The 25678-nt window shown below is 42.6% G+C and overlaps 1 long non-coding RNA gene across 2 annotated transcripts in view; it reads left to right on the top strand.

Moving 5' to 3' along the window:
• The first annotated feature begins 372 nt into the window (after positions 1 to 372).
• The window catches only part of LOC138854915 (uncharacterized), a 247771-nt gene continuing 222465 nt past the window's right edge, over positions 373 to 25678 (top strand). Inside the window, exons 1-2 of one of the 2 annotated variants that reach the window (XR_011394078.1) lie at positions 373 to 826; positions 6382 to 6466. This is a non-coding gene — a long non-coding RNA (uncharacterized lncRNA). The remainder of the gene's footprint in view (positions 827 to 6381; positions 6467 to 25678) is intronic. The other variant, XR_011394077.1, reaches the window with a different exon arrangement.

The raw sequence follows: 25678 nt of genomic DNA, 5'->3' as shown, positions 1-25678 counted from the left end.
AGTAATGGAATATGACAGGGGAAAAATCCTCATTGATGGAATATGAGAGGGAAAAAATCCTTATTGATGGAATATGACAGGGAAAAATCCTTATTGATGGAATATGACAGGGGAAAAATCCTCATTGATGGAATATGGCAGGGAAAAAATCCTTATTGATGGAATATGACAGGGGAAAAATCCTCATTGATGGAATATGGCAGGGGAAAAATCCTTATTGATGGAATATGACAGGGGAAAATCCTTATTGATGGAATATGGCAGGGGAAAATCCTTATTGATGGAATATGACAGGGGAAAAATCCTCATTGATGGAATATGGCAGGGGAAAAATCCTTATTGATGGAATATGACAGGGGAAAATCCTTATTGATGGAATATGGCAGGGGAAAATCCTTATTGATGGAATATGGCAGGGGAAACTCATGGTTGGCTTACGTTCCCCACTATACATCCATCCTATAGAAGAGAGTAGTCTCACATTACTAATCATATTTCGCTAAATAAAACTCAAATCGCAATAATGTGTGTGTTGTGCTGTGTGTAGTGTAGGAAGTGACCAGACTTGTTGCTCCCAACTTGGCTTGCACCCAACAAGTAAGCGGCCAGCAGTAGCTAGTGGCTTTAACTGTTCTCCGCAGCCAATCCCGAACCTACAAACGACAATTAAAAAAAAAAAACTCTTTGTAAACTCTGCAGTGGACTATTCAAACAGTGGAGACAGGTTCGGTGAGAGAGAAGCGGCCCCTCTCTCTCTCTCCCTCTCTCTTTCTCGTCCCTCTCTCATCTCGCTTTCGTTTGTATTTTTCAGCGCCCTGAGAGTGTAGTGAGTGTTTGATACTCTCCATAGAGGAAAAAGAGATAGAAAAAGCTCCTGGTGTTGGGAGCTCAGTGGTGCTTCAGCGCTCTTTTTTTTTTTTTTTTTTTCCCAGTGTCCGTCTTCGTTCAAGATCACACATTTGTTGAACCGAGACCGATAGCGTGTATGGTTCGGTGTATACGAAAAAGAAAGTTTGTGCATTGTGTATTTCTTATTAGAAGAGAGCTCTCAGGGTTTCCGCTCTTCTAGTGAAGCTCTGTAAGGGTCACTGCTTCCCTAGAAGAGCTCTCTCAATTTCTCTGCTCCCCAGAAGTGAACTTTCTCTTGAGACTTGTTATAAACACTGTGCTGCAAACAGAGCTTCGGGATCATCTTCCTGGTTGAAAGAAATTTCGCTCTATCTCAGAGCGAAACGTTGTCTAAGAAACGTTTGTAATTGTTGTCTGGCAAATGATGCCGACGAGTGTGGTGAAGAATGTCGCGTTGTGTAGCTAGTTATTATTCTGACGACGTTTCGGCGTTCAGGTTTATCATTTGATAACTTCATAAATCTCAGCACCGAGCGAAACGTCACCTCTTGACTACACTTTAAACCATACTGGTCGGCAATGCCTGCCTTCGAACATGTAGACAAGATCGTGTGTGTGTGTGTGTGTGTGTGTGTGTGTGTGTGTGTGTGTGTGTGTGTGTGTGTGTGTGTGTGTGTGTGTGTGTGTGTGTGTGTAAATTAACGTGGTGGTGAACATCAGCTGTTAGGAGAGACGTACCAGAACCTTTCGCCCCTCATGGGATTGAACCCTGGTTCTTTCGGTTGTAAGCCGAGTTCTGTAAAATTGGGCCCTCACCTCAACGCACACTGGTTAAACACTCGGTATAATAATAATAATAATAATAATAATAATAATAATAATAATAATAATAATAATATATAAACCAATAAGAATAAATAACATAACTAATATAATAATAAATAAAAATATATAATAATGACATAAGACAGCGAATTTATGAAGGTAAGAATAATTTAAATAACAAATAAGAATAAATAAAAATATATAATGACAGACCTAGCGAATTTATTAATGTAAATGAAGGAAAATGTGTTTCTGTATAGTTCTTAATGCTGTAATATTTAATTTCTAACCCTGAAGGTCTGGTCTGAGACCTGGTCCTTAGGGAAGATAATCCCTAGAACCTCAGACGGATGAGAGCTAGCTGGCTTTTTTTTTTTTTCCTGTTTTCTAACTGGTGCTTGGAGAGTTTGAACCTTTGCCTAACTTAAGGGTATCTGAACCCACTGACATGAGTCGAGTGCAAGTTTTGATTGTTCTGTTATGTTTTCCGTCGAAGTTTGTGTTTTATTAAATCATGAATGTTTGTGATCAGATGTCGGTAAATCCTGACTGTTTATTGGCAGATGTTTTAAATCCTGACTGTTTATTGGCAGATGTTGGTAAATCCTGACTGTTTATTGGCAGATGTTGTAAATCCTGACTGTTTATTGGCAGATGTTGTAAATCCTGACTGTTTATTGGCAGATGTTGTAAATCCTGACTGTTTATTGGCAGATGTTGTAAATCCTGACTGTTTATTGGCAGATGTTTTAAATCCTGACTGTTTATTGGCAGATGTTTTAAATCCTGACTGTTTATTTGCAGATGTTTTAAATCCTGACTTTATTGGCAGATGTTGGTAAATCCTGACTGTTTATTGGCAGGTGTTAGTAAATCCTGGCTGTTTATTGGCAGGTGTTGGTAAATCCTGTTTATTAGATTTTGATAAATCTTGACTGTTTATTACCAGATTTTGGTAAATCCCGACTGTTTATTAGATGATGGTAAATCCTGACTTTTTTTGGATGATGTTGATAAATCCTGACTGTTTATTAGCAGATTTTGGTTAATCCTGACTGTTTATTTAATCCTGACTGTCTATTGGATGATGTTGGTAAATCCTGATTGTTTATTGGATGATGTTGGTAAGTCCTGTCTTTTTACATGTAGATGTTGGTAAATCCTGATTGAATGACCAGACATTGGTAAATCCTGACTGTTTTTGGGATGACGTTAGTAAATCCTGACTGTTTATGGGATCATTTTGTTAAATCCTAATTGTGAGTGGTTGGTAAATCCCGACTGTTTATGGGAAGATGTTGGCAAATCCTGACTTTTTGAACATAAACGCTGCACCAGGCCTACTGGCCCAAGCGAGGCAGGTTCAAGCCTCCCACCGGCTTAAGCCGGTCACATCCACTTAAGGAAGTGACACGGCATCAGACCCACTAACACAAGATAGTCAGGTCCAACTCACGCCCACCCACACTCACTCATGTATTTATTCAACCTATTTTTAAAACTACACAACGTCTTAGCTTCTATGACGGTACTCGAGAGTTTGTTCCACTCACCCACAACTATATTACCAAACCAGTGCTTTCCTATATCCTTCCTGAATCTGAATTTTTCAAACTTAAAACCATTGCTGCAAGTCCTGTCTAGGCTACATATTTTTAGCAAGCTATTTACATTTCCTTTATTCCTGTTTTCCATTTATACATCTCAAGCATATCCCCCCTAATTCTAGAGAGTGCTGATTCAGGGCCCTCAGTCTGTCCTTGCAAGGAAGATTTCTGATACATGAGATCAACTTTGTCATCCTCCTTCGTATGTTTTCCAGTGCATTTATATCCATTCTGTAATATGGTGACCAGAACTGTGCAGCATAATCTAATTGTGGCCTAACCAAAGATATAGAGAGTTGAACAATCTAAGGACTTCTATTATTTATGCTTCTTGATATGAAGCCAGGGATTCTGTTTGCTTTATTGCGGACACTTATAAATGGCAGATGTTGATCAATCCTGACTGTGAGTAGATGTTAAATCCTGACAGTTTGCGAGTAGATGTTAATTCCTGACTGTTAATGAGCATATGTTGGTAAATCCTTACAGCTTATTGGCTGATGTTGGTAAATCCTGACTGCTTATTGGCTGTTGGTAAATCATTACTGTTTATTGATGCTGGTAAATCCTTACTGTTTATTGGATGATGTTGGTAAATCCTGACTGTTTATTGGATGATGTTGGTAAATCCTGACTGTTTATTGGATGATGTTGGTAAATCGTGACTGTTTATTATTCGTTGCTGATAAAATCTTGACACCTTAAGCAAGGTATCCCTTTAACGGGAGTGTGCTGCTGCTGGTGAAGGGCTCCTGATCTTAGAAAGTGGAGCTGTCCTTAATCAAACTTGATTAACTACGATTCCCGGCATCTATATGGACCCTACAGTCTTAGCGCTTCCGAAGAACGTAATGATTCAAGAAGGTTTGGTTTTGTGAAAGATGTATTCACATTGTAACATTATACATCTTGGCTGTAACATCTTTGAAATAATATACACCTTGTTTGTAACGTACATCTTGTTTGCAACATCTTTGTAACATCTTGTTTGCAGCATCGTCTTTGTTGTAACATCTTTGTAGCGTTATATATCTTGTTTGCAACATTGTAACATTATACATCTTGTTTGTATCATTATACACCTTGTAAATACTGTGATACTAATTTGAATATCGTGTGTGTGTGTGTGTGTGTGTGTGTGTGTGTGTGTGTGTGTGTGTGTATGTGTGTGTATGTGTGTGTGTGTGTGTCATATTCACTTCCTCAGTTCACTACATTTCTGCTCGAGCAGTAAAACATTCTCGCCTTCATTATTATTAATAAAACTGCTTTCCAGTAACACACATTTGACATAATGGTTTATGACACGGAAGAACTTTTGTTTAGAAAGGCATAAAAATGTACTGTCAACCACCAAATTTTTATTAATTGATCTTTAACCTACCGACAGTCAGTACCTCTACTAAAGTTACTGCTAGTGCCTCTATTATCCTTAATACTTCCAGTTCCTCTACTAACCTAACTACCAGTATCTCTACTAACCTTGCTTCCAGTGCCTCTACTAACCTTACTACCAGTGCTTCTTCTAGCCTTACTACCAGTGCCCCTTCTAACCTTACTACCAGTGCCTCTTGTAACCTTACTACCAGTGCCTCTTGTAACCTTACTACCAGTGCCTCTTGTAACCTTACTACCAGTGCCTCTTGTAACCTTACTACCAGTGCCTCTTGTAACCTTACTACCAGTGCCTCTTGTAACCTTACTACCAGTGCCTCTTGTAACCTTACTACCAGTGCCTCTTGTAACCTTACTACCAGTGCCTCTTGTAACCTTACTACCAGTGCCTCTTGTAACCTTACTACCAGTGCCTCTTGTAACCTTACTACCAGTGCCTCTTGTAACCTTACTACCAGTGCCTCTTGTAACCTTACTACCAGTGCCTCTTGTAACCTTACTACCAGTGCCTCTTCTAACCTTACTACCAGTGCCTCTTCTAACCTTACTACCAGTGCCTCTACTAGCCTTACTACCAGTTTCTCTACTAGCCTTACTACCAGTGCCTATTGTAACCTTACTACCAGTGCCTCTTCTAACCTTACTACCAGTGCCTCTACTAGCCTTACTACCAGTGCCTCTACTAGCCTTACTACCAGTGCCTCTACTAGCCTTACTACCAGTGCCTCTACTAGCCTTACTACCAGTGCCTCTAATAACCTTACTACCAGTGCCTCTACTAGCCTTACTACCAGTGCCTCTACTAACCTTACTACCAGTGCCTCTAATAACCTTACTACCAGTGCCTCTAATAACCTTACTACTAGTGCCTCTACTAACCTGACAACAAGTGTCCCTACTCTGACTTTCGTTAGGCAAAAACCACGTCAATCTTGTTTCCTAAGACTGCTGAAACAAATGTAAAAGTCTTCTAGAGGAAACTGTATCACTAGCACCGTTAAATGCCAGTCTGTGATGGATATGTTTGCCAGGGGCTCACCAACAGCCTGGCTGATCAAAGTAACCTGGTTTTTGACTGAAAAAAAAACTCGTAAGCGGATGGCGTTTAAAGAGTAGACTGAGAGTCCTTGTATTCTCTCTCATTTGAGAGTTCACATCCTGGGGGAGAGTCCGAGAGCGCTCTCTGACCTTTTGTAATCTCTATTATAAAAGCGAGGAGAACAAAAGATTGAAATGTGGAAAAAGATTGGACTAAATGTGGAGATGAGTGGCAGTGAAATAAGCCACTCTGTTACTTACTGTACTGCCACAGTGACAGTGATCACTACAGAGATGGAAATAGGAGGAGTGTGTGTTGTTGGTCGTCAGTAGCACTGACAGTACTATCTTACCAAGGGTATTAGTAGCTTTGACAATACTTGACATGTCAGTAGTGCTGACTGTACAATCTTGCCAAGAGTGTCAGTAGCTGACAACTCCTCTCACACTGAAAATACTGTGATAAACATACAAGTTAATTTTACATTTATACTGATAGTGACAACTTACATCGCGTGAGGACAATATTACCTCCCGTGAGGACAGCATTACCTCTCGTGAGGACAGCATTACCTCGCGTGAGGACAGCATTACCTCGCGTGAGGAGACATTGCCTTGCGTAAATAATAATTTATTGTCTGTGCTCCTTATGATACTTGTGTTCTAGAGAGGAAAACAATACTCGGAGGATTTACAAAGAGGATCGGACTGTAGCAACAGTTTCCTTTCCTTGATCACCTACCTCGTCAACTGTAAGTAGCAGCTCAGTTTCTTATGTACAGCATATGGGAATCTTTATTTTGGTAATGTTTCGCCAGGCAGTAGCTTCTTCAGTCCAGTGCAGAGAGCAGTGCACTTCCAGAATAAAGATACGCAAATGTTGCACAAGTCTCTCGCTTATCTTGTTGCTTTTCTAAGCCATTTATTTCAATTCTTTTGTACAAATTAGTATCTGTTTTCGCAATATATATATATATCTCGTCCCGAATAGGTAAAACTTGATATTTTGGATTAAATAGCAACTCTCTTCTTACCGAATAAGGCAAGCGAAAATTTGTGTATGCAATAATTTCGCAAAATTCATTCTGAACCTAACGAAAAAATACATTTCATTGCGTTTATTATATTAAATTATTGTACACTTATCTAAAATACATTTAGTTGGATTAGGTTAAATTAAATTGCGTTGTTATAATAAGGTTAGGTAAGTTTTCTAAGGTTCTCTTGGTACAAGATTATTAATTTTTACATTAAATGAAAAAAATATATCTTTAAACGTACAAGAGAAAATTTTATAAAGGACTTAATTTTAAACGAGTTCTTGCTAATTGATCAATTTTACCTATTCGGCACGAATAGGTTATATATATATATATATATATATATATATATATATATATATATATATATATATATATATATATATATATATATATATATATATATATATATAATGTCGTGCCGAATAGGCAGAATTTGCTATCTTGGCTTAAATAGCAACGCTCATCTTGCCATATAGGACAAGTGAAAATTTGTGTATGCAATAATTTCGCCAAAATCATTCTGAACCTAACGAGAAAAATATATTTCACTGTGTTTGTTTAGTGTTAAATTACTGTAAACAAATCTAAAATATATTTAGTTGGGTTAGGCTAAAATAAATTGCTCTTGTTAAAATAAGGTTAGGTAAGTTTTCTAAGATTCTTTTGGTGCAAAATTAAAATTTTTTACATTAACATTAATTAAAAATATATATCTTTAAACGTATAAGAGAAAATTTTCGAAAGGACTTAATTTTAAATGAGTTCTTGCTAATTGGCCAGTTTTACATATTCGGCACGACATATATATATATATATATATATATATATATATATATATATATATATATATATATATATAATGTATGGGATGATTCTGTCTGGAACAAATTTTTAACATTTTGACCACAAACTGATCTTTTCGCCTAAGGTCGTGGGTCATAAAACTGCCGGGTTGCCTGTAGGGTCCTCAGGGATCTTCGTAACTGCTGCTGGTCATTTTAACATGTTGTAATAAAATTAGTGTGCTTTTGTCGTCTTGTATTTCTATTTTTGTTAGTTTTACTGTGAATATTTCTTTTCATTCTTATGTTTTGTGATCTCTCAGGAAAAATTGATCTTCAGATTTCACATTTTGATTTCTACTTTGATGATGGTGTAAGGACCTTGATCGAAGGAATAACAGCTGCCTTCCTCTTCGATCGAATCTGTATAATGCATACGTGTTTAGTGCTTCCCCATGAATATAAGAATAATCATCCACGAAGTAATTACATGAAAGTTGACTTATTGTTACTTATTCTTTGGCTGAGTTCGTTATTCTGTATGACAGCTATTGTTGCCACTGTGTACTCACCTATTTGTACTCGCCTATTTGTGGTTACAGGGGTCGAGTCTTAGCTCCTGGTCTCGCCTCTTCACCGGTTGCTACTGGGTCCTCTCTCTCCGTGCTCCATGAGCTTTATCATACCTCGTCTTAAAACTATGTGTGGTTCCCGCCTCCACTACGTCACTTTCTAGGCTATTCCACTGCCTAACAACTCTATGACTGAAGAAATACTTCCTAATATTTCTCTGACTCATCTGTGTCTTCAACTTCCAATTATGACCTCTTGTTTCTGTGTCCCCTCCCTGGAACATCCTTTGTCCACCTTGTCTATTCCGCGCAGTATTTTATATGTCGTTATCATGTCTTCCCTGACCCTCCTGTCCTCCAGTGTCGTCAGGCCGATTTCCCTTAACCTTTCTTCATAGGACATTCCCCTTAGCTCTGGAACTAACCTTGTCGCAAAACCTTTGCACTTTCTCTAATTTCTTGACGTGCTTTATCAAGTGCGGGTTCCAAACAGGTGCTGCGTACTCCAGTATGGGCCTGACATACACGGTGTACAGTGTCTTGAACGATTCCTTGCTAAGGTATCGGAACGCTGTTCTCAGGTTTGCCAGGCGCCCATATGCTGCAGCAGTTATCTAGTGGTTGTGTGCTTCCGGAGACATGCTCGGTGTTATACTCACCCCAAGATCTTTCTCCTTGAGCGAGGTTTGCAGTCTTTGGCCACCTAGCCTATACTCCGTCTGCGGTTATCTGTGCCCTTCCCCTATCTTCATGACTTAGCATTTGGCAGGATTAAATTCGAGAAGCCAGTTGCTGGACCAGGTGTCCAGTCTGTCCAGGTCTCTTTGAAGTCCTGCCTGGTCCTCATCAGATTTAATTCTCCTCATTAACTTCACATCATCTGCAAACAGGGACACTTCTGAGTCTAACCCTTCCATCATGTCGTTCACATATACCAAAAATAGCACTGGTCCTAGGACCGACCCCTGTGGGACCCCGCTCGTCACAGGTGCCCACTGTAATGTGTGTGTGTGTGTACTCTCCTAGTTGTACTCACCTAGTTGAGGTTGCAAGGGTCGAGTTCAAGCTCCTGGCTCCGCCTCTTTACTAGTCGCTACTAGGTCACTCTCCCTGAACCGTGAGCTTCATCATACCTCTGCTCTGTGTGTGTGCGTGTACTCACCTAATTGTGGTTGCAGGGGTCGAGACACAGCTCCTGTGTGTGTGTGTGTGTTCCCCTCCCTGGAACATCCTGTCCTTGTCCACCTTGTCTATTCCACGCAGTATTTTATATGTCGTTATCATGTCTCCCCTGACCCTCCTGTCCTCCATTGTCGTCAGGCCGATTTCCCTTAGTCTTTCTTCATAGGACATTCCCCTTAGCTCTGGAACTAACCTTGTTGCAAACCTTTGTACTTTCTCTAGTTTCTTGACGTGCTTTATCAAGTGCGGGTTCCAAACAGGTGCTGCATACTCCAGTATGGGCCTGACACACAGTTCAAGACACTGTACACCGTGTGTGTGTGTGTGTGTGTGTGTGTGTGTGTGTGTGTGTGTGTGTGTGTGACTATGTACTGTAGCTGGCTTTGCTTTACTGTGATAGTTCCAAGGTGGGAACAATTGCTCGCTATGTTTGCCTCCTATCAGAGTCTAGCTTGAGCTGGGAGACTTATGTAGGGCGATGAGGATGTCGTCAAGCATTCCAATGTGGTTTCAGTAGCTACGGCTGTTTCAAAGATTTCTTTTCAGCAGAGCAAGAGTTACTATTAATTGGAAGCTGTGAGTGAGGGGCGAGGAGGAGGGAAGGAAAATTTGAGAAGAAAGACGGTGAGGACCTGCGAAAAAAAAGAGGGAGGAGGGTAAGGATGAGTGAGAAAGAGATATTTTGAAAAAAATATGAGCATGAGAGAGGCAGGAGTGAGGAGAGAGAGAGAGAGAGGGGAGGGAAAGCGAAAGAGAGGGAGGGTAGGAGTGAGCATGATGAAGTGGGTCTATTTACAGAGCTAAACACGCTCACTGGACCAACCTACAGGTCCTGGGAGGCAGCGTTGAGGTGGTCCCTGACCAATGCTGTACCCTGGTCTTAAACCACCACTGGGAATTTACCTGATCAGGCACCACCAATCAAGGCAGGATTCGCAGCAGTGGATTCAAATTAGATAAATTTGGATTTAGAGTTGTAGATGAATGGAAGAATTTCCTAAGCAATGTCTTTCAAGCGAGAATCTTTAAAAATAGGTTGGACGGGTACGTAGAGTGGGTTTGAGTTGAACCTGCCTATCATGGACCAGTAAGCCTACTGAAGAAGCCGTACGTGTCTTAGGAATAGCTCGTCGGTATAAACGTAAGAGTTCCACCAGGAAGGATAAAAAAAAATAATAGATGCATTTATATTCTTATAAAAATTCTTTGCCATTAGATCCTGTAATTTTTTTTTATCTCTTTTATTGATTCGTTAAAAAAAGGTAGTTCTTTAAATAAGATTCACTTGATAATCCCTAACTTCACACAAGATTCACTTGATAATCTCTAACTTCACACAAGATTCACTTGATAATCCCTAACTTCACACAAGATTCACTTGATAATCTCTAACTTCACACAAGATTCACTTGATAATCTCTAACTTCACACAAGATTCACTTGATAATCTCTAACTTCACACAAGATTCACTTGATAATCCCTAACTTCACACAAGATTCACTTGATAATCCCTAACTTCACAAAATATTCACTTGATAATCCCTAACTTCACACAAGATTCACTTGATAATCCCTAACTTCACACAAGATTCACTTGATAATCCCTAACTTCACAAAATATTCACTTGATAATCCCAAACTTCACAAAAGATTCACTTGATAATCCCAAACTTCACAAAAGATTCACTTGATAATCCCTAACTTCACAAAATATTCACTTGATAATCCCTAACTTCACAAAAGATTCACTTGATAATCCCTAACTTCACAAAAGATTCACTTGATAATCCCTAACTTCACAAAAGATTCACTTGATGATCCCTAACTTCACACAAGATTCACTTGACAATTCCTTACTTATTAAACTCCGTAATTGTTGGTCTTGTTCTATTCGTTGATCTGCTGATGCAGTCTGAATGGTAGCAGCTGCATTATTATTTCTGTGTTTAGAAGGTTACTTTCATTACGTCTTATTTACATACTGTCGATATACTCTACCTTTGTGTTTACAACTTTGCCTCTCAGCCTACCTTTGATGACTTTAATAATTCTCGTACCGATGATCCGTTTTCTTTTGTTTGTTCATTGGTAAATGATTTACCAATATATTATGTAAAGCTTTCTTCCCTTCCTCTTCCTCGATATAAGAAGCTGAGATTTGTTATCTTCCAGGCAGCCTCGCGACTTGTGTATTTTCACTTGTGATTCTTCAGTAATATCTATCGTCACTATTTACGGCTCTTGGGAAAGATGCCCAGATGTAATATAATGCGATCCTTTATTGACAACGTTTCGCCCATACAGTGGGTCTGATAAAGTCACAGAACCACTGTGTAGACAGGTAGTTTCCAAACTTTTCAGGCTGCCGCCCCCCTCGGCTCCCAAACCACATCCCCAGCGCCCAACCACACACATACGAACATACCTCTTTCTTGGTATTAGGGTTGCTGCAGATTCAGAATTCCTCCCTGGATCTTTCCACTGCCCCCAGGGGGGCAGTACCGTCCACTTTGGGAATCACTGGTGTAGGCAAAACGTTGTCAAGAAAGGATGGCATGATACTGCATTTCTCTGTAAATCGAGTCTGTGTTTTATACCACTTATCTCCTAGTAGAACGCTGCTTGTAGCCATCCCAGAGTGTTTTTTTTTTCGTCTCTGGCTTCTGTTCATATATTTTGGGTAGACTGTTGTTCTGTGTTGTAAGGGATTTTTAAGGCGTGAACTTATCTGTCCTCCACAAGGATGTCTAGACTGGGTTCTTGAATACATTACGCGCCTCTGTAACCTCTGGAACTCAACCACCCATCACATTGACGCGTAGGCTGGGTTCCTGAATACATTAAGCGCCTCTGTAACCTCTGGAACTCGACCACATGTCGCACTAACGTATAAGATGGGATTCCTGAATACATCACGCGCCTCTGTATCATCTGTAACTTAACTACCCATCACACTGATGTATTGGCTGGGTTCCTGAATACATTACGCGCCTTTGTGAGGGCTCTGGTGGCTAAAGCTCTCGCTTCGCACGGCGATGGTCTGGGTTCGATTCCCAGCCAGTGTAGAAACATTGGGCGTGTTTGTTTCCACCTGTTGTCTATGTTCGCCCATCAGTAAATGGGTACCTGGGTGTTAGTCGACTGGTGTGGGTCGCATCCTGGGACACTGACCTAATTTGCCCGAAATGCTCAGCGTAACAAGGGGCTTTCTATATAGTAGTATGTTATTGATGTCAGCTAGGACTGTATACCATGTGCATGTACTTGCAGTAAATAAAGATATTATTTGTAACTTCTCCATAAGATGGCTTTGCGGTGTATAATACAGATATAAAGCAAAATCAGTCAGTCATTGACTGATTTTGGCATTTAGGTCCCTGGCAGACCAAATTTGTGCTGTGGTCCTGGACCCTATTGTAGGGATTGAGGATGGGAGTGTCCCGGGGCACAGTTTCAACTGGTAGTAGCACTTGCGTTTTCGTACGCATTATAGTTCTTTGATTTATGTCCTTTCGAGAAAAATTTGTTATACTAAGGTAACAGCGTGGTTGATCAAGCCCTGATCCGCCTAGAGGCCTGGTCAAGGACGGCCGCGGGGGCATTGACCCCCGAAGCACCCTCCAGGTAGACTCCAGGTAAGGTTATTTAAACGTTAATTAATATTTACGTAGAGTTAACTGACAAAACGAAAGCAATATAAACGGTCCTTTGAAGAGTGAGAAAGCTCACCGTTGGTTTTCCGACGTTCTGTTCAATAGTTCAGTTTCCCATTTACGTTACATAAGGTTGGGCAAAGGAAAATTAACCAAACGTAATGTTAACAGATTTTAACAAAAAACCTGATCAAGTTTTTAAGTTAGTAACAGTGGTAGAAATACCGACAGAATGTTAAGTAAATGGACACAGATGTTACTAATGTGACATTTTATTGTGGCAACGTTTCTCCCCGGGAGTTTTGTAAAGTCGTTACGTCTTGACAAAGTTCATGGAGGGCAAAACGTTGTCACAGCAAAATGCCACATTAGTTGCATCTGTGTCCATTTACCTACGAAGAATCAAGTTATTCTGCTCTAACGCTGACCTCTTTAACCAACCATATAACTCTTGACAAAAGTCTGTTTTTCAACGTTCATGAAATCTTTCACCAACTCTTTTATCAGGATGATAATAAAAACACGAGTGCATATACTTAGGATGTCACTCTAAACGAGTGATTACTTGGAGTGAACAAGGCGCCAGGAGCGATCGTATCCGATGTTTTTAGTAAACGCACTTCTCATTTCATCCATAACTACGTAAGTACACGCGGGCCTCCGGCAGCAACAGCCTGATTGACCAGTCTAGCACCAGACGAGCCTGGCCCATGGCCGGGCTCCGGGAGTAGAAACTCTCTCGAAGCTCCTCAAAGGTAAGGTGCGCCAGCGAAATACCTGTGATCGGCTTCGAGAAGAGGTTAGGGAAGATTCGTCAGGAAACAGAAGTGTTTTCTGACGCGGGTCTAAGTCATGACCCGCTGCTGGAGATTTTGGTCATCTGATCGAGGCCTTCCGCTGGCTTACCGGTCCACCTCCTTTAAAAATTGGGGTTATATATTTCGAGATTTTTTTTTTTTCTCTGGCAGCCTGGCCCAGGGTCAGACTTTTTTTTTTGTGATTACCAGGTCAACCAATCTGTTGGTGGCCCCCTGACAAACGTATCCAGCACAGCCTGGTTGATCTGGTACTTTGCGGAAGTAGCATAACTTTAAACAAACCTAATAACACGCAAAGTTATCGGAACTTTGACCTAACTTAGTAGAAAAAGTTAAAAGTTTCAACTTAAGAACACACGTCTTCCCTCTATCAGTCACATGAACTCTCTCTCTCTCTCTCTCTCTCTCTCTCTCTCTCTCTCTCTCTCTCTCTCTCTCTCCGTCCATCTTATTTCTTTTAAACTTCCCACCTCGTTGCCTTCTACATTATTTCCCCCTACTTTACCTTCTTTCTTTTTTATTCCCCTTCTCCCTCGTCCAAAAGTTTCGCCCTCCTAACTTTTCACTCCTTCATCTTTTCGAAAAAATGTGACGTCTCACTGTAACCAAAACTAAACTAATATATATATATACATTATATATATATATATATATATATGTCGTGCCGAATATGTAAAACTGGTCAATTAGCAAGAACTCATTTAAAATTAAGTCCTTTCTAAAATTTTCTCTTATAAGTTTAAAGATATATTTTTTTCATTAATGTTGATGTAAAAATTTATAATTTTGCACCAAAAGGAACTTAGAAAACTTACCTAACCTTATTATAACAAGAACAATTTATCTTACCCTAACCCAACTAAATATATTTTAGATTTGTTTACAGTAATTAAATACTAAACAAACACAGTGAAATATCTTTTTTTCGTTAGGTTCAGAATGATTTTGGCAAAATTATTGCATACACAAATTTTCACTTGTCCTATATGGCAAAATGAGCGTTGCTATTTAAGCCAAGATCGCAAGTTCTGCCTATTCGGCACGACATATACATATATAGATATGTATATATATACATATATATATATGTATATATATATATATATATATATATATATATATATATATATATATATATATATATATATATATATATATATTTGCCGTGCCGAATAGGTAAAACTTGCGATTTTGGCTTAAATAAGGCAAGCGAGAATGTGTGCTATAATTTCGCAAACATCATTCTTATTGCAAACTTACCTAAAATATATTTAGTTGGATTAGGCTAAGACAAATTTTTAGAGAGGACTTAATTTTAAATAAATTCTTGCTAATTGACACCCTCGGTAAGATAGTACTCTCAGCACTACTTAATTTTAAATGAGTTATTGCTGATTGAGCAGTTTTACCTATTCGGCACGACATATATATATGTATTGGAGTCGGGTAAAACGAATTAGTTGAAGACTGTCACATGTGGGTAGGGCCTATTAGTGGAAGTAGGTAACCTGTATCCATATGATAATGGAATGCAATATCATCAAGTAGAGGAGTGAAACATGTGTGTCAGTTAGGTATCTTGAGAAACGCTTCTCCTGCACAGCAGGCTTCTTCGAATATGGAGGTGACCAATATGGAGGCAGAAAAAGCAGTGGAGAGGTGAAGATGGTGTGATCAGTCCACTAGCCTTTAAGTTTTGAGGTAGTCAGTCCCTCAGCCAGGAGAAAAACAGAATGAGTAGCTGACGGACTGACCACCTCAAACTCCCTCTTCACATCTTCCACAGCTATTTCTCTGGACTGATGAAGCCCACTGACTGGTGAAACGTTTCCACAATATACTCAAGTGCTGAACAAGCCTTTCGTTTATCTACTTAATGGTTTTCTAAATCATTGAATAAACTCTGAGAGGTGAGGGGGCCTCGTCTGGGACCGGGATTGGGGAGGGGAGGGACGACCTCCTGAAATGAGTACAGGAATTCGTCCCAGCCTCATACAAGTTGGTTTACACAGTGATGCTGGTCTCAGTAGTAGTACCAGTTCCTAGTAACCAGTAACCAGTGTACCAGTAGATGACTCACTACCAACCGTCTCTGTGAATCACTGACTGTTATTCACGTTGCTGCTGACCATAGCATGTTTTCAAACACTGCTCACCCTGTAGGCACTGGTGAGTCAGTCTGAGATAGGGAGCAGAGAGAGGCAGGGCGGCTGATGGCGCTTCCCATACTTCCGTTATAATTATACGTAGAAAGAGACAGGCGCTCCCTTTACAGGCGACGGAAAAGAATAACAGAGCGGCTAAAAGAGGTCAATATATCTGAAATGCGTAGGGAGACACTGGTCAGAGAAATAGCAAGCATCGAACTTAAGCTAAAGGAATCCTTTAGGAGTCAGGAATCGCGGGAAGAACTAAAAGCCATAAATGAAATCGAAAGAAACCCAAAGTATTTCTTCTCCTATGCCAAATCAAAATCGAGAACAACGTCCAGTATTGGGCCCCTACTTAAACAAGATGGGCCCTACACAGATGACAGCAAGGAAATGAGTGAGCTACTCAAGTCCCAATATGACTCAGTTTTTAGCAAGCCGCTAACCAGACTGAGAGTCGAAGATCAAAATGAATTTTTTATGAGAGAGCCACAAAATTTGATTAACACAAGCCTATCCGATGTTATCCTGACGCCAAATGACTTCGAACAGGCGATAAATGACATGCCCATGCACTCTGCCCCAGGGCCAGACTCATGGAACTCTGTGTTCATCAAGAACTGCAAGAAGCCCCTATCACGAGCCTTTTCCATCCTATGGAGAGGGAGCATGGACACGGGGGTCGTCCCACAGTTACTAAAAACAACAGACATAGCCCCACTCCACAAAGGGGGCAGTAAAACAACAGCAAAGAACTACAGACCAATAGCACTAACATCCCATATCATAAAAATCTTTGAAAGGGTCCTGAGAAGCAAGATCACCACCCATCTAGAAACCCATCAGTTACACAACCCAGGGCAACATGGGTTTAGAACAGGTCGCTCCTGTCTGTCTCAACTATTGGATCACTACGACAAGGTCCTAAATGCACTAGAAGACAAAAAGAATGCAGATGTAATATATACAGACTTTGCAAAAGCCTTCGACAAGTGTGACCATGGCGTAATAGCGCACAAAATGCGTGCTAAAGGAATAACAGGAAAAGTCGGTCGATGGATCTATAATTTCCTCACTAACAGAACACAGAGAGTAGTCGTCAAACAGAGTAGAGTCCGAGGCAGCTACGGTGAAAAGCTCTGTTCCACAAGGCACAGTACTCGCTCCCATCTTGTTCCTCATCCTCATATCCGACATAGACAAGGATGTCAGCCACAGCACCGTGTGTTATTAGGTAAGACACATATGCAACAGTTAGGTATCTTTATTTCGAAACGTTTCGCCTACACAGTAGGCTTCTTCAGTCGAGTACAGAAAAGTTGATAGAAGCAGAAGATACTTGAAGACGATGTAATCAGTCCATCACCCTATAAAAAGGCTCCATCCTGTCACTTCATCTCCATATTGTTTCATACTATGGAACAATGCTCTTCTCCAGACTGAGGGACTGACCACCTCAAAACTTTAAGGGTGATGGACTGATTACATCGTCTTCAAGTATCTTCTGCTTCTATCAACTTTTCTGTACTCGACTGAAGAAGCCTACTGTGTAGGCGAAACGTTTCGAAATAAAGATACCTAACTGTTGCATATGTGTCTTACCTAACAACCTGTCGGTATTTTATACCATTTTAATGTTCACAGCACCGTGTCTTCCTTTGCAGATGACACCCGAATCTGCATGACAGTGTCTTCCATTGCAGACACTGCAAGGCTCCAGGCGGACATCAACCAAATCTTTCAGTGGGCTGCAGAAAACAATATGAAGTTCAACGATGAGAAATTTCAATTACTCAGATATGGTAAACATGAGGAAATTAAATCTTCATCAGAGTACAAAACAATTTCTGGCCACAAAATAGAGCGAAACACCAACGTCAAAGACCTGGGAGTGATTATGTTGGAGGATCTCACCTTCAAGGACCATAACTAACAAAAAGGCACAATACCGTGACTGGAACGATACACAAATAACCCGCACATAAAAGACAGAAGCTTACGACGACGTTTCGGTCCGACTTGGACCATTGACAAAGTCACACTAACAGAGGAGGAGCAGAACGGCTATATATAGGCAGGAAGAGGTGGAGGTAGTAGTAGTGGTAGAAGTGGTAGTAGTAGTAGTACAAGAATTGTATATAATACCGACAGGATGAAATGACACATGCACAACACCCGGGCATCCCCACCGTAGACGTTTCGCCATCCAGCCAGCCACTACTACTACCTCCACCTCTTCCTGCCTATATATAGCCGTTCTGCTCCTCCTCTGTTAGTGTGACTTTGTCAATGGTCCAAGTCGGACCGAAACGTCGTCGTAAGCTTCTGTCTTTTATGTGCGGGTTATTTGTGTAAGGACCATAACATTGTATCACTCGCATCTGCTAGAAAAATGACAGGATGGATAATGAGAACCTTCAAAACTAGGGAGGCCAAGCCCATGATGACACTCTTCAGGTCACTTGTTCTATCTAGGCTGGAATATTGCTGCACACTAACAGCACCTTTCAAGGCAGGTGAAATTGCCGACCTAGAAAATGTACAGAGAACTTTCACGGCGCGCATAACGGAGATAAAACACCTCAATTACTGGGAGCGCTTGAGGTTCCTAAAGCTGTATTCCCTGGAACGCAGGAGGGAGAGATACATGATTATATACACCTGGAAAATCCTAGAGGGACTAGTACCAAACTTGCACACGAAAATCACTCACTACGAAAGCAAAAGACTTGGCAGACGATGCACCATCCTCCCAATGAAAAGCAGGGGTGTCACTAGCACGTTAAGAGACCATACAATAAGTGTCAGGGGCCCGAGACTGTTCAACTGCCTCCCAGCACACATAAGGGGGATTACCAACAGACCCCTGGCAGTCTTCAAGCTGGCACTGGACAAGCACCTAAAGTCAGTTCCTGATCAGCCGGGCTGTGGCTCGTACGTTGGTTTGCGTGCAGCCAGCAGCAACAGCCTGATTGATCAGGCTCTGATCCACCAGGAGGCCTGGTCACAGACCGGGCCGCGGGGGCGTTGACCCCCGGAACTCTCTCCAGGTAAACTCCAGGTAAACTAACCAGCCTACGTGAGTATTTTTACCCCATCCACGTTATCGAACCCACATGACACTGGCGAGCGGCTCTTGATCTAGGAAATTGGATCTGTTCTCCAATTCCTTAAATTATAACTGAATGCCTTCCATACCCCCCTTCCCATAGGCGCTGTGTAATCCCAATGGGTATAGCGCTCCCCATAATAACAATAGTTTGCACTGGCGTGTCTCATCGTTTTGTACAGAGGTAAAAAAAAAGATTTTCTTTTGGGTTAATGTTTAAAAAAAATCGTTAAACAACGTGTATTGAAAATTACAAAAAATTGAGTGGATGTGATAGGCAGCTGGGTGACTGTGTGACCCCCAGGCAGCTGGGTGACTGTGTGACCCCCAGGCAGCTGGGTGACTGTGTGACCCCCAGGCAGCTGGGTGACTGTGTGACCCCCAGGCAGCTGGGTGACTGTGTGACCCCCAGGCAGCTGGGTGACTGTGTGACCCCCAGGCAGCTGGGTGACTGTGTGACCCCCAGGCAGCTGGGTGACTGTGTGACCCCCAGGCAGCTGGGTGACTGTGTGACCCCCAGGCAGCTGGGTGACTGTGTGACCCCCAGGCAGCTGGGTGACTGTGTGGCCCCCAGGCAGCTGGGTGACTGTGACCCCCAGGCAGCTGGGTGACTTGTGTGACCCCCAGGCAGCTGGGTGACTTGTGTGACCCCCAGGCAGCTGGGTGACTTGTGTGACCCCCAGGCAGCTGGGTGACTGTGTGACCCCCAGGCAGCTGGGTGACTGTGTGACCCCCCGGCAGCTGGGTGACTGTGTGACCCCCAGGCAGCTGGGTGACTGTGTGACCCCCAGGCAGCTGGGTGACTGTGTGACCCCCAGGCAGCTGGGTGACTGTGTGACCCCCAGGCAGCTGGGTGACTGTGTGACCCCCAGGCAGCTGGGTGACTGTGTGACCCCCAGGCAGCTGGGTGACTGTGTGACCCCCAGGCAGCTGGGTGACTGTGTGACCCCCAGGCAGCTGGGTGACTGTGTGACCCCCAGGCAGCTGGGTGACTGTGTGACCCCCAGGCAGCTGGGTGACTGTGTGACCCCCAGGCAGCTGGGTGACTGTGTGACCCCCAGGCAGCTGGGTGACTGTGTGACCCCCAGGCAGCTGGGTGACTGTGTGACCCCCAGGCAGCTGGGTGACTGTGTGACCCCCAGGCAGCTGGGTGACTGTGTGACCCCCAGGCAGCTGGGTGACTGTGTGACCCCCAGGCAGCTGGGTGACTGTGTGACCCCCAGGCAGCTGGGTGACTGTGACCCCCAGGCAGCTGGGTGACTGTGTGACCCCCAGGCAGCTGGGTGACTGTGTGACCCCCAGGCAGCTGGGTGACTGTGTGACCCCCAGGCAGCTGGGTGACTGTGTGACCCCCAGGCAGCTGGGTGACTGTGTGACCCCCAGGCAGCTGGGTGACTGTGTGACCCCCAGGCAGCTGGGTGACTGTGTGACCCCCAGGCAGCTGGGTGACTGTGTGACCCCCAGGCAGCTGGGTGACTGTGTGACCCCCAGGCAGCTGGGTGACTGTGTGACCCCCAGGCAGCTGGGTGACTGTGACCCCCAGGCAGCTGGGTGACTGTGTGACCTCCAGGCAGCTGGGTGACTGTGTGACCTCCAGGCAGCTGGGTGACTGTGATCCCCGACAAGTGGTGGAGGCTCGATCCTCCTTCCACTAATCATAAAACAGTCACCACACTGCTCTCGCTACTTTTTTAAAAACCTTTTGTCCGTGAGTCGACTCAAGTGGACACGGTCTTTAATTGAAGGACGTAAGTAAGTTACTGAGGATATTAACCATGATAAAAATGGAAGTAGTTTTGCGAGTTAGGATCAAAGCGATGGAACGCGCTCTATGGAGTTGAATATAATGCTAGTTGATGAATTAATGTTAAGGCTGGGCTCGAGAGCTATAGCTCACCACATGTGAACTTTACGTACGCTCGTCCGTTTGAAAACGGTCGGGATCAAAGCCACGTAAAGAACAGACACAAACGCGCTCTCTCTCTCTCTCTCTCTCTCTCTCTCTCTCTCTCTCTCTCTCTCTCTCTCTCTCTCTCTCTCTCTCTCTCTCTCACACACACACACACACACACACACACACACACACACACACACACACACAAACACACACACACACACACAAGGAAGAAGTGAAGAGGCTGCTAAGAGAGCTAGATAGCTCAAAGGCGATGGTGCCGGATGACACATCTCCATCTGTCTTGAGAGAGGGAGCACAGGCGCCATGTGTACCACTAACAACAATCTTCAACACATCTACCGAAACAAGGCGACTACCTGAGGTATGGAAGACAGCAAATGTAGTCCCATTAAAAAAAAAAAACAAGACATGAAGCATTAAACTACAAACCAGTGTAACTGACATGTATAGTATGCAAAGACATGGAGAAGATTATCAGAAGAAGAGTGGCGGAGCACGTAGAAAGGAATGAGCTTATCAATGACAACCAGCACCGTTTCAGGGACGGGAAATTCTGTCACAAACCCTATGACAAGGTGACAGCAGTAAGACAAGAGAGAGAGGAAGGGGGGTAGATTGCATTTTCATGGACTGTAAAAAGGCGTTTGACACTTTTCCACACAAGAGATTAGTGCAAAAGCTGGAGGACCAGGCAGGGATAATAGGGAAGGCACTGCAATGGATCAGGAAGACAATAACGAGTTATGGTACGTGGCGAGGTGTCAGAGTGGGCGCCTGTGACGAGCGTGGTTCCACAGGGGTCAGTAGTAGTGATGAAGGCGGCTCAGTGACTCCTGCGGCAAAGTGGCTTCCTTTTCCTGAGCGGTCTCTGCCTGCGGCAGAGTGGCTTCCTCCTGAAAAGGGCTGCGGCTGAGTGGCTCCCTTTCACACCTATATGCTAATGACCGTTTTTACACCTATATGCTAATGACCTTAACCCTGCCCACGACCCCCACCCATGACCCCACCCATGACCCCCACCCACGACCCCCACCCACGTCCCCCACCCACGACCCCACCCACGACCCCCACCCACGTCTCCCACCCACGACCCCCCGCCCGCCCCCCCTGCGCCCGCCCCCTGCGCCCGCCCCCTGCGCCCCCCGCCCGTCGCGCCGACCCAGCCGCCCACCCGCGCCTTCTGCTGTGCCTTCTGCAGCGTCGTCCGGATCGCCCCCGCGCCCCGAATTTTTTTCCGATTTTTTTCGAATTATTTTTTTGAATTTCATTTTCTTGTGCTCTCCTCGGATCAAATTTTTGAGGTTCCCCCCACGTTCACCCCCACCCTTAATTTTTTTTCTCGATAATACAAAGAATCCATCTCCTCGGATCAAATTTTTGAGGTTCCCCCCTTCCACTTTCACCCCCCATCTCCTTGGATCAAGGTTTTCTCGATAATACAAAGACTCCATCTCCTCGGATCAAGTTTTTGGATTCCCCCCTCTCAGGGTAAGCATTCAAATGAACTCCTCCTATGGGCATGGTACTCTCTCTTACTATAGGTCCAAACAAGTGTGACGTCACCCCACCTGTGTTTACTCGGCGGTCAGTGACGTCACGTGATAACCTCACACATACAAGCTGAATCTTGTCGACTTCCCCCTATGTCAGTGACGTCACGTGATGACCGCACACACAGGTTGAATCTTGTCGACTTCCCCCTACACATTTTTCACTCTTAACCCAGGATAACCCAAATAATCTCACATTTTTTTTTCGTTAATACCCACAACAATCCACAATTTCTTTACAAAATACAACACAAGTCTAGACATTTTTTTTTCTCGTTTTAACTATTTCATCTCAGGTCACACCCCACGAAGTAACCTCTCTCTCCTTCTCCCCACCCTCCCACTCCTCACACTCCCACTCCTCACACTCCCACCAACACCTCACAATTTTCACTCATAACCCACAATTTTTCTCGTTTTAACTATTTCATCAGAAAAAGTCACCACAACACTTATAACCACTTTTCGATTAATTCACTAGTCACAATTTTACATATTACGAAGTTAATATGTACCTTCAAAACACTCTCATAAATCATTTGAATACTCACAAAAATACCTTTGAACATTTCCAAACAACACTGAAACACTTCCAAAATATCATTTTTTGAATACTCCAAAAACATCATTCGAATACCCCCAAATCACCACTGAATACTCCCAGAACACCTTCATAAATACTCTTGCACATCATTTGAACACCTTCAAAAACACCTTTGAACATTTCCAAACAACACTGAAACACTTCCAAAACACCATTTGAGTACTACTAATACACCACTGAATACAGTCAAAACACCACCAAAATCACCATAAACTAAGATCAACATCACAGACTAACACCCATTTTCACACAAATCCTCTCAAATCACTATAACCAAGACGATCCCACTCACCTCCAACTAAGATATAACATGAACGCAAAAAACATGAACACAATCCAAACACACACGTTCACTCACAACCCACATCACCCACAACCCACAACCCACAACACCCATATCCCACAACACCCCACAACCCACATCACCCACAACACCCCACAACCCACATCACCCACACCCCACATCACCCACACCCCACAACACCCACACCCCACATCACCCACACCCCACAACATCAACCCACAACTTAATCACTTTTCAGCATCTCTAGCTCGACAACAACACCCACAACCCACAACACCCCCACAACCCACAACACCCACATCCCACAACACCCACAACCCACATTTTTTTCCTCGTTTTAACTAATTTCATCAGAAAAAGTCACAACATCAACCCACAACTTGTAATCACTTTTCAGCATCTCTAGTTCGACAACAACACCCACAACCCACAACACCCCCACAACACCCACAACACCCACAACCCACATTTTTTTTCTCGTTTTAACTAATTTCATCAGAAAAAGTCATAACAACAACCCACAACTTATAACCACTTTTTCGGTATCTCTAGTTCGACAACACCCACAACCCACAACACCCACATCCCACATCACCCACACCCCCACAACAACTACCCACAACTTATATCCACTTTTTCGGTATCTCTAGTTCGACAACAACACCCACATCCCACAACCCCCACAACCCACATCACCCACACCCCACATTTTTTTCTCGTTTTATCTAATTTCATCAGAAAGTCACAACAACCCACTTATAATCACTTTTTCAGCATCTCTAGTTCGACAACAACACCCACAACCCTCAACACCCACAACCCACAACACCCACAACCCACAATTTTTTTCTCGTTTTAACTAATTTCATCAGAAAAAGTCACAACAAAAACCCACTTATAACATCTTTTCGGTATCTCTAGTTCGACAACAACACCCACATCCCACAACACCCACAACCCAAAACACCCACAACCCACAACACCCACAACCCACATCACCCACAATTTTTTCTCGTTTTAACTAATTTCATCAGAAAGTCACAACAACACACTTATAACAACTTTTTTGATATCTCCGACAACATCACCACAACATCCACAACCCACAATTTTTTTTTCTCGTTTTAACTAATTTCATCAGAAAAAGTCACAACAACAACAACCCACTTATAACATCTTTTCGATATCTCTAGTTCGACAGCAACACCCACAACACACAACATCCCCACAACACCCACAACCCACAACACCCCACAACACCCACAACAACAACAACCCACAACACCCACAACCCACAACACTTACCAATTTATTCACAATTTTTCCTCTTTCGATACAAATTTGTCCCCTTCTTTTAATTGAATCTTAAAATGTAATACACATTCCTCCCTACATTATTAAAATTCTAATAAAATCCTCTCCATACTCATCTCCTTGTATCCACATAAATTGATAATATACTCACAACAACTAATCATCTCACTACCCAACTACTGCGACATGTTTCTACACCCTCCATTCTTTTCCAATGCATCATAACTTTTCACTTCTATATTTCTTTTAAAATATTCACACATTACCTTTATTTTCAGTAAAATCCCCCCCCTCCATATTTCATTAAATTCCTAATACAACTCTCCCCAAACCCCTCTCCATCTCACCCACATTTCTTCACATCCACTCACCAGTCTCCCAACACACCTCTTCAAAACAAACACAAAAATCACATTTCACATCCACAAATGCATCTCATCACCCATCTCAAATCCACTAAAATCACTGTATCCAAGATATTCACAAAACTCTATGACCACCTAACACACACACACACACACACACACACACACACACACACACACACACACACACACACACACACACACACCATAACTTTACTTTGAACACCTTCAAAACACTCTCATACATCATTTGAGACCACCTTTGCTCAATATCTCTTAAGAAATATTCACTCATCCACAACCTTTATCATCTCACTACAGAACAACCCCAAGATTACTTCGAACACTCTCATAAATCATTTGAATACTCACATAAACACCATTGAACATTTCCAAACACCACTGAAGCACTTCCAAAATATCATTTTGAATACTCCCAAATAAGATTTATCATCTCTAATTTATCTACACTTACACATTTCATTAACTGAAATTGCAACTCATCCACCATACTACTCCCTCAGTCTCCAGACTTTACAACATTATCACAAAAACTAACTCATACACTTATGACATGAGACATTTTACCAAAACTAACA

The sequence above is a fragment of the Cherax quadricarinatus genome, chromosome 74, assembly GCF_038502225.1.
Source record: "Cherax quadricarinatus isolate ZL_2023a chromosome 74, ASM3850222v1, whole genome shotgun sequence".
Lineage (NCBI taxonomy): Eukaryota > Metazoa > Arthropoda > Malacostraca > Decapoda > Parastacidae > Cherax > Cherax quadricarinatus.
This window is presented reverse-complemented; position numbering and strand designations above follow the sequence as displayed.